The sequence below is a fragment of the Microcebus murinus genome, chromosome 3, assembly GCF_040939455.1.
Source record: "Microcebus murinus isolate Inina chromosome 3, M.murinus_Inina_mat1.0, whole genome shotgun sequence".
NCBI classification, from domain to species: Eukaryota; Metazoa; Chordata; class Mammalia; order Primates; family Cheirogaleidae; genus Microcebus; species Microcebus murinus.
In genome coordinates this window covers 53768347-53777386 of record NC_134106.1, presented here as the reverse complement: position 1 = coordinate 53777386, position 9040 = coordinate 53768347, and the positions used below count along the sequence as shown (strand labels likewise).

Below are 9040 nucleotides of genomic sequence, written 5' to 3'. Positions count from 1 at the left end.
ATCAGGTACTTTAGATTTATTTGCTAAAGCACTATTTCGTCGTGGGGGTAATAGCAATTTTCTTGTTTAGCGACCTCATTTCCCCCATCTCCTGGCCGCTGTCACAGAGTACATTGCTCTTGAGGGAGGATCTGACGAGAGCAAAGCAAAGACAGCTTTGCATTGGTAAGTGCTGCATGCCCCAAATGGCTTTCCTGGGTATTTCAACTTAAGCAATTATTTCCAGCTATTTCAATACTCATCCTTAGGCCTTGTTATATCCTGGAAAGAAACTAGAATATTTTCAAGGACTACCACATTTTTCAAGTACCACTGGAAAAAAAGTCACAGATTAACAGTCCTCATCTTTTTTTTGTTTTTTTTTTTTATATTTTTTTTTTACTTTTTTCTTTTTTTGACTTGGAGAATTTGTGTTTAACAGTCCTCATCTTGAGTATTCCTGTCATCCCAGCCACTCAGGAGGCTGCTGCCAGAAGAGGATCCCTTGAGCCCAGGAATTTTTTTTTCTTTCTTTTTGAGACAGAGTCTCGGTCTGTTGACCGGGCTAGAGTGCCATGGTGCCAGGCTAGCTCACAGCAACCTCAAACTCCTGGACTCAAGCAATCCTTCTGCCTCAGCCTCCCAAGTAGCTGGGACTACAGGCATGTGCCACCATGCTCGGCTATTTTTGTTTTCTATATATTTTTAGTTGTCCGGCTAATTTCTTTCTATTTTTAGTAGAGATGAGGTCTCACTCTTACTCAGGCTGGTCTCAAACTCCTGAGCTCAAACAATCCTCCTGCCTAGGCCTTCCAGAGTGCTAGGATTACAGGAGTGAGCCACCACACCCAGCCCAAGCCCAGGATTTTAAGTCTAGTCTGAGCAACTCAGAGAGATCTCGTGTCTAAAACATAAAATTAAAATGCATATAAAAGTCCTCATCTGATTTCATTTTATGAAATGGTTAATATTTTTCTACTTCCTACTAACGAAGTAGCAAATGAGAGGCTAGCTGCTGTACTAATTATTTTTAATGGTATACACATTTCTTTTTCATCAACTATGTATGAAAAGTTTGAAGACAAAACTGGCTCCAACTTAGTTTTCCAATCTCATCTCTCCTATATGGGAAACTCCCTATCCACTCTAGGGTATTTTTATGTGTCCCATGCAGTGTCTGAAATAGTGCTTTAGCAAATAAATCTAAATACACAAAATAAAACATAAGAAGAAAATATGAGAGAATATCTATATAACCTTGGGGTAGGGAGATCTTAAGTAAGACAGAAGACTCAGACAAGATAAAGAAAATAGTAGACATGTTTGACTACGTAAAATTATTTTTTTTTTTGCAAGGCAAAAGATACCATAAACAACGTGAAAAGAAAAAGTTTGCAATAAATATAACAGAATATGGTAAACACTCTAATAAACAGACTCCTACAATTAATAAACAAAGGACAACACAATAGAAAAATGGGCCAGTAATATGAAAAGGAAATTCATAGAAGAGGAAATAGGAGAAGGTGCTTAATCTCACTAGGAATCAGGAAAATGCAATGAATTCACGGATATAAATATATTTATGTAGGCCAGGTGTAGTGGCTCATGCCTGTAATCCCTGTGCTTTGGGAGGCCAAGTCTGGAGGACTACTTGTGGGTCAAGAAGAGTTCAAGACCAGGCTGGGCAACATAGCGACAACTCGTCTCTAAAAAAATTCCAGTGGATATGGGGTTAAAAAAAAGAAAAAGAAATTAGTGGTGGCGTTCCTGGAGTCCCAGCTACTTGGGAGGCTGAGGTAGGAGGATCACTAGAGCTCAGGAGTTCAAGGTTACAATGAGCTATGATCATGCCACTGCGCTCCAACCTGGCCAACAGAGCTAATTTCTGCCTCAAAAAAAAAAGAAAAGAAAATTAAAGAAAAAAAAGGAAAGGAGCAAGGGAGGTGGAACCCAATTAATGTTAGGTCACCTGTCCCTGCAGTGCTGCTCACAAAATGGACATGTGGGCTTTTACAAAAAACCAGATGTTTTCGCATCTACTCTAGAGGCTTTGTTACTAGGGAAGAGCCTGAGCAAAAGGGAAATGTCGCCGTGCAACAGCAGCAAGGAGAACTCAATATGTGGTCCAAACAAGGAAGAAAGCAACAACTTGTAAAAGTGCACATCTGACAAAGTTAGTTCATTCACTTATTCAGTCACTCAACCAGCATAAACTCCAAGCTCTGTGCTGGGGGGTCAAGCACATGGCTATAAATGAAGCAGGAAAACCTTCCAGAAAGCCACCTTCCGGGCCCAAGTCCCCCCCTGGTTGGGTGCTGCCACTTCAGAGGAAGGATGAGGCAGAGAAGGCTACACCCCCTCCAAGGCTGCCTCCCTCCCCTCCTCAGCCTGCTAACAGTAACACTTTCGCTGTCTTGGCAATTCTCTACCTTCTGCCCACAGGGCTTGGCCTCTCCCATGCTCCTGCCACCCCCACCTCCCCACAACTACTAGGATAACTCTCAAACCATAATAATCTAGAACAGTCCACTTCCCGGGCTGAGTTTTGCAAATAAACTTACAGGAGTGAGGCTGGGGTGGTTTGTAGGATTGAAAAAGCAGGCAGAGGAGGTGTGCCAGGCGGGGTGGGAGGAGCACAAACCCTCCGTCGCCTGTCTTCTCCAGACGGCAGTGTTGTCAAGTGGTTAAAATCCCGGTACCAAAGGTCCAGATTGCCTGGGCTCAACATGGCTTTTCCACTTGCCACCTGAGTGACCTCGGGCAGGTCTTTAACCTCTCGTACCTGTTTCCTCTTCCATGAAGCTGGAGGAATAGTTATTTCATAAGGTTTTATTGTGAGAAATAAATTAAAGTCCTCAGAGCAGCAGCGCAGGCACAGTAAGCGCGCTATGTGTCAGCTGGAAGCATTATTTGGGGACTCTCTGCCGCTATGACAGTCAAGATAGGCCTGCTCAGTTCTCTCAGTTCAATTCTACAGCTCTATTCCTGGTGGCCCGTGGGTAGCAGCTCTTGGACAAAACTCAACATAATCTCCCAAGACTAACAACCGTTCTTAGCGACAAGAGTTTAAATTCATATTAAGTGGAAAAAGGAAGTCTACGTCAAAAGAACAAATCTGCAAAGGTTTCCCCGGCCTGATTGGATTAGATAACCTCTGAGGTTTACGCAGAGCGGTTTCATCCCTCTTTTCTAAATGTCTTGCTTCCAGACTAGGCCCAGGGACCCGCCACTGCATTACAAAGCCCATTTCAGTTCCTTTCTTTCCTAAAAGATGCATCCCTTGGCAACCCTCCTAGAATGTGGAAGCAGCTCATTTTAAAATAGAATGCTTTTTTCTTTGCTCCTTCTACACTTAGTAGACACTGTACCAAGTGGAAAAATAGTCATCGTAGTCTTTCCTCTCATTTTCTTGCCTTCTTTCTGCCCTTCCGCTTTTCTTCTGGGTCTATTTTCTTCCCCTTTTTTCTTTTTTTTTATTTCTGTTTCCTTTAATCCCTCCCTGTGGCTCAGAATGGAGCTGATATTGTTCTGGACTTGATACTGTTCTGAATCAGAGACAGGTCTGGGAAGTGGTAGCTTCTTTTCTGAACTTGGTGTTCAGCTGGAAAATGAGATAGGAGAGGTTCTTGGGCAAATAACTGGAGGTGAAGATAGAAGGAACTGTCTCTGGGGAAGGGTTTAGAGATAGCTCCTTAAGCTGATTAGTTCTTTATTTTTTTTAATTTTTTTTAAAATTTCTGATTAGTTCTTTTTTTGTTGTTTGTTTTGTTTTAAAGGTGAAAAGAAGTTTATTGCGACATCTGTGTACAAAGGCTGAGGAGAAGATGGCGTCGTCCTCTGATTAGTTCTTTACTGGGGAAATGGCTCTCCAGCCTCCCGTAAGTGGCCACATTTAAGTTTCTCTGAGACTGAAAATGAAATGCGTAATGCTAGACCCAAACATTCTCCTGGTTTTCAATCCAGTGTCTTTTTTCTGTGTTTCTAGCTATAACCAACATCGACTATTTTTATTATTTATTGTAAAATGCTTGTCTAATCTTGGTTCCACGGGTGATTTATTTTGTTGGTTGTTATTCCCTGAGTCACAAAGGGAGGGGTTCCAGAGTTCAGGAAGCCCAAGAATGAATGAGATTTGCTTGACTGCTTAGCAACCTCCTATCTAACAATTAATCTTTTCAGAGTTATGCCCAAGGACCAGGTACATGGTAGACTATGAATAATGTTTAAAGGGAAAGAAAATATTTTTAGCTCTCAACCAAAAATATTATTTAGGTAGATGTGAGTAGCACCTTATAAGAAAAAAAAAAAAGGTTAGTTTTGTGATAAAAAAAAAATTGTAATTCCTAATTTCCTAAATTAGCCTCTGAATTAGATTGGTTGTTTTGAGTTAGTTTTGAAAACCAAACTGAGTTTTTGCCAATTCAGAGAGCTATGTTATAACTTGGCCTCTTCATCCTTTAAGGAGTCTATGCCCCTGGGTTTATTGGGTTGCTTATTTAAAACAATCAAAAGAAGTTATTTGGCCTTGCCGGTGGCTCACGCCTGTAATATTAGCACTTTGGGAGGCCAACGCTGGAGGATCCCTTGAGAACAGGAGTTTCAGACCAGCCTGAGCAAGTGCAAGACCCTGTGTCTAGGCCTGCAGGATGGGGGGTGAAAACAAAAAAAAAGATAAAAATAAAATAAAAAAAAAATAAATAAAAAAAAGACCCTGTGTCTACAAAAAAAAAGAAAAATTAGCCAGATGTGGTGGTGCAGGCCTGTAGTCCCAGCTACTACTACTCCTAAGAATCGCTTAAGCCCAGGGGCTTGAGGTGGCAGTGAGCTGTGATGATGCCACTGCACTCTAGCCCAGGTGACAAAGGGAGACCTTGTCTCACAAAACAAACAAACAAACAAACAACAACAAAGAGAGGTATTTGATTCATTTCATAATTACCCCAATCTTAAGAAGACCAAGTTAGAAATAGTCTGTTCAACGAGTGTGAAGAATAAACTCTGAAGTTAGAAGAACAATTTTCATGAATGTGTTTTATATCTGCCTTTTTACATTTGGGTAAATTTAAGCAATCAGAAGAGAATGTCCACCAGCTTAACATTATAGCTACGTTCTTGGTTTTCTCCTCCCTTAATGGTTGCTCCTTCTAGGTTCTTCCTCCTCTCCCAGACCATTTACTCTTGTGGTGCCTCAGAGCTCCTCCCATGGCCCTGGTCCTTATCTGCACTCATCCCCACTCTTATCTCATTCAGTCTTATGACTCCACATTCCTTTCAGGAACTCAGGATTATTCAGGAATGAAGCAACAAGATGTTTCCAATTCTGAAATGGTTAAGTTAAACAAATAAACTAAAAGCAGATATAAATAGAGAAATATAGAGTTAATATGGCAAAATGTTAACACTTGTTGGCCAGGCGTGGTGGCTCACACTTGTAATCCTAGCACTCTGGGAAGCTGAGGCAGGAGGACTGCTTGAGCTCAGGAGTTCAAGACCTGCCTGCATAAGAGTAAGACCTCATCTCTACTAAAAAAAATAGAAACAATTAGCCTGGCAAGGTGGTGTGCGCCTATAATCCCAGCTACTCGGGAGGCTGAGGCAGGAGGATCACTTGAGCCCAGGAGTTTGAGGTTGCTGTGAGCTAGGCTGACACCATGGCACTCTAGCCTGGGCAACAGAGTGAGACTCTGTCTCAAAAACAAAAAACAAATAAACAAACAATTGTTGAATGGTGGTAGAAGGTATATATGTGCCATAATAAATACATGTACATTTCCGTGTGTTTGAAAATATTTGTGTTCAAAGGATGAAAGTAAGTGAATAAATGTTATCTACATACTCACAACTCCCATATTACGTCTCCCACCCAGATTCTCTCCTGAACTCCACATTCATGTATCCGGCTGCCCACTGACTTCCCCATTTGGAATCAAGTAATCTACCCAGAACTGAACTGATCCGCCCACCTCCAAGCCTGCTCCACCAGCAGCTTCCGCACGTCAGTTGATGACAACTCCATTTTTTGTAGTTGTTTTGAGTCCAAAACCTTGGAGTCACTTTGACTCTTCTCTTTCCCAGCTCACATCCCATCCACCTGGAAATCCTGCTTTTTTCTGTCTGCAGAACACATCCAGAATGTGGTCCCTTTTCACCACTGCCACTCTACATCCTGGGCTGAACCCTGACCAGCCCTCGCCTGGGTCAGTACAGTGGGCTCCCAACTGGTCACCCTGCTTCTGCCTCGTCCCCTGCTGTTTATTCTCAACAGAGGAGCCAGAGACACCCTTTTAAAATGAACGTCATATGGAGTTCCTTCTCTGCTCAAAAGCTGTATCATGCAGAGTGAACAAGGAAGGAGTGGAAGCTGAAATCCTTCCACAGCCCAGGCCCTACCTGACCTGCTTGCACTTCCCTCCTGGCTCACTATACCCCTGGTCACTCTTGTTGTTTCTGGAATAAGCCAAGATGCTCCTGGTTTCCTGGGACTCTGTACCAGGTGTTACTGCTTCCTGGAATGCTCCTCCCCCAACCATTTGCACCTTTTTCAAACCTTTGCTTGAAGTTACTTCTCAACAAAGCCTACCCTTGAGATTGCAACCTGCTTCTCCACACACGTTGGATCCTTCTGCCTGCCCTCCCATTTCCCTATAGCACTCACCACCTGCTGACACACTTCCTGATTTCCTCATTTGGTACATTTATTGTCTGTCTCCTCCATTTGAATATCAGCTTGGTGAGGATAGGGGTGTTTTGCTTGCTATTACATGCCGTGTGACTAGAACAGTGCCTGGCCCAATATGGGGCCTGGCATACAAAAAATATTTCTGGAACAAATGCATTGAATGAATAGGCACACCTTGGTTGTATCTCTTAAGCAAAAGAATCTATAATGAGAACTTTAATAGGCCAGAAATGAAACTTAACTCAAAGTTCTTTTTTTAACAGAAAATATTGTTTGCACCCAGACTGGGACCAGTTCCACAGGAGGAGTCATTCCCCTCTCAGAGGTGTAAAACATTGCTCAAAGGTATTTTCCTGCAACACCAAAACAGTGGGTGGAGCCAAACCTCAACACTGGCTCTTCCAACAGTGCAACATCATCACATGCATGGCACCAGCCTGGAGGGCTGGCAACTGCTGGATAACATTTTTAAATCCAGAATCCTGAGCTACACTTTCCTTTCACTCTGTTTTTTTTCTTTCTTTTTTTTTTTTTTTTTACTACAGTGAAACTAAGCTGTTTATGAATGACCTCTTCCATGAATGATTCCATTATTCTTTTTATTCAGTATGTTGCAATTCTTGGAACTCATCAATGTTCAGCTGTTTCATTGATTTCACTTAGCACTTCCTTAAAGTGAAATGACATGACTCAATATATGAGAGTCAGCGTGGGCTAAAGTCAGAAGAAGAAGAATTTCTGTGTGGACTGGTAGAATTTGCACAAGTGCCCTGTGTGATATGAAGATGCACCTCCATTCTCTCTAAAACACACCCACATCCTCTATAATAAATGACAAGCCAAGTTCTTCTTAAATATTATTAGTCACTTATACCAGTATGAAAATTCTCCTTTTGCTAATACAATAGATTTCCCCAAACCTTTCTTGGCTGATTTTGTAAATAGCAGAACCAGAGTTATCATTATGCTCCCAGGAAGAGCTATTTATGTATGCACCGCAATTCTTTTCCACATTAATTCTGCTACTAAAAATAGTCTATTCTAGAAGATGGCTCCTTTTTTTTTCTGGCTTGACCATATTCATAGACATGTTAAATGCCTTCCTTATTGTCTCAAAATGAATCTCATAGCTTTAAATGGATGAAAAACCTGATGGTTAATAAGTTCATCTTATCCTTTTTACTTCCTATCTTCCCTTTTCTGTTAAGGAATGAAAATCAGTGAATTCAGAAAGAAAAGGCAACTAATATAAGGCACGAAATGGAAATGGACAATAAAGAAGTTGAATAGAGATTTTAAAAAACAGGTCTGAGACTTGAAAGAGAATGATAGAGCATGAAAGAGGGAATGATAGAGCTAACATGGCCAAACATTAACAGTTGGTGGATCTGAGCAAAGAGTATCTGAGAGCTCTTTGTCAATTCTTGCAGCTTCTCTGTAAGTTTGAAATTATTTCAAAAGAAATAGCTAAAAACAAAACCGATCCCTTTGGGCTGAGTATTAGTGAAAAAGGCATCAACATCTAGCAGCAGCAGGGGATACAAAGACGAGTAACATGGATCCCGTCCACGTATTGGTCACAGTCTGGAAGGGGAGAGAGACAGGTAAGTAAGGGTCTTGAGATATTAAAGTGGGGATCCTTTGTTTCAGCTTACGCTGTGGCACTAGATATCAGAGTACCAACATTGGGTTGAAGCTAACAGTCCCTTCCCCCCATGTGGAATTTACAAAGGAAATGAAAAAAATAACCTGTCTTGCAATTTTTAGATTCCTCAGTCCCATCAAGGCTATAGAAAGAGGATAGGGCCCAACCCCTGATAGAGAAGAGCTGGAGGCTGTGCTTGGTGGCTCACGCCTGTAATCCTAGCACTCTGGGAGGCCGAGGCGGGGCGGATCCTTTGAGCTCAGGAGTTCAAGACCAGCCTGAGCAAGAGCGAGACCCCGTCTCTACTAAAAATAGAAAAAATCAGTCGGGCATTAGTGGCGCATGCCTGTAGTCCCAGCTACTCGGGAAGCTTGAGTGCAGGAGATTGAGGTTGCTGTGAGCTAGGCTGACGCCACAGCACTCTAGCCTGGGCAACAGAGTGAAACTCTGTCTCAAAAAAAAAAAAAAAAAAAAAGAGAAGAGCTAGAATGCTACCTTATGAATCCCATGCTGAGGGACACTCCAACAGGACACGCAGGATACCTTGGTGAGCCAAAAATGTGTTTCTTCAGAGAGAACAGACAGAAAACAACAAATAATATGGCAGACAAATTCTGACATATTATTAAATGTAAAGGGTCTAAATACTACAAATAAAACACAGAACTTGGTGGAGTGGATAAAAAGCAAAAATGCATGACCAGCTATATTCTGTCCATAAGGAATTCACTTCA

At 41.8% G+C, this 9040-nt stretch overlaps 1 non-coding gene across 1 annotated transcript; it reads right to left on the bottom strand.

Annotated features, from left to right (window-relative positions):
• Positions 1-6929: 6929 nt before the first annotated feature.
• On the bottom strand, positions 6930-7121 carry LOC142870346 (small nucleolar RNA SNORA74). Its single transcript, XR_012918757.1, has one exon. It is a non-coding gene; the product is annotated as a small nucleolar RNA SNORA74 (small nucleolar RNA).
• Between the last annotated feature and the right edge of the window lie 1919 nt (positions 7122-9040).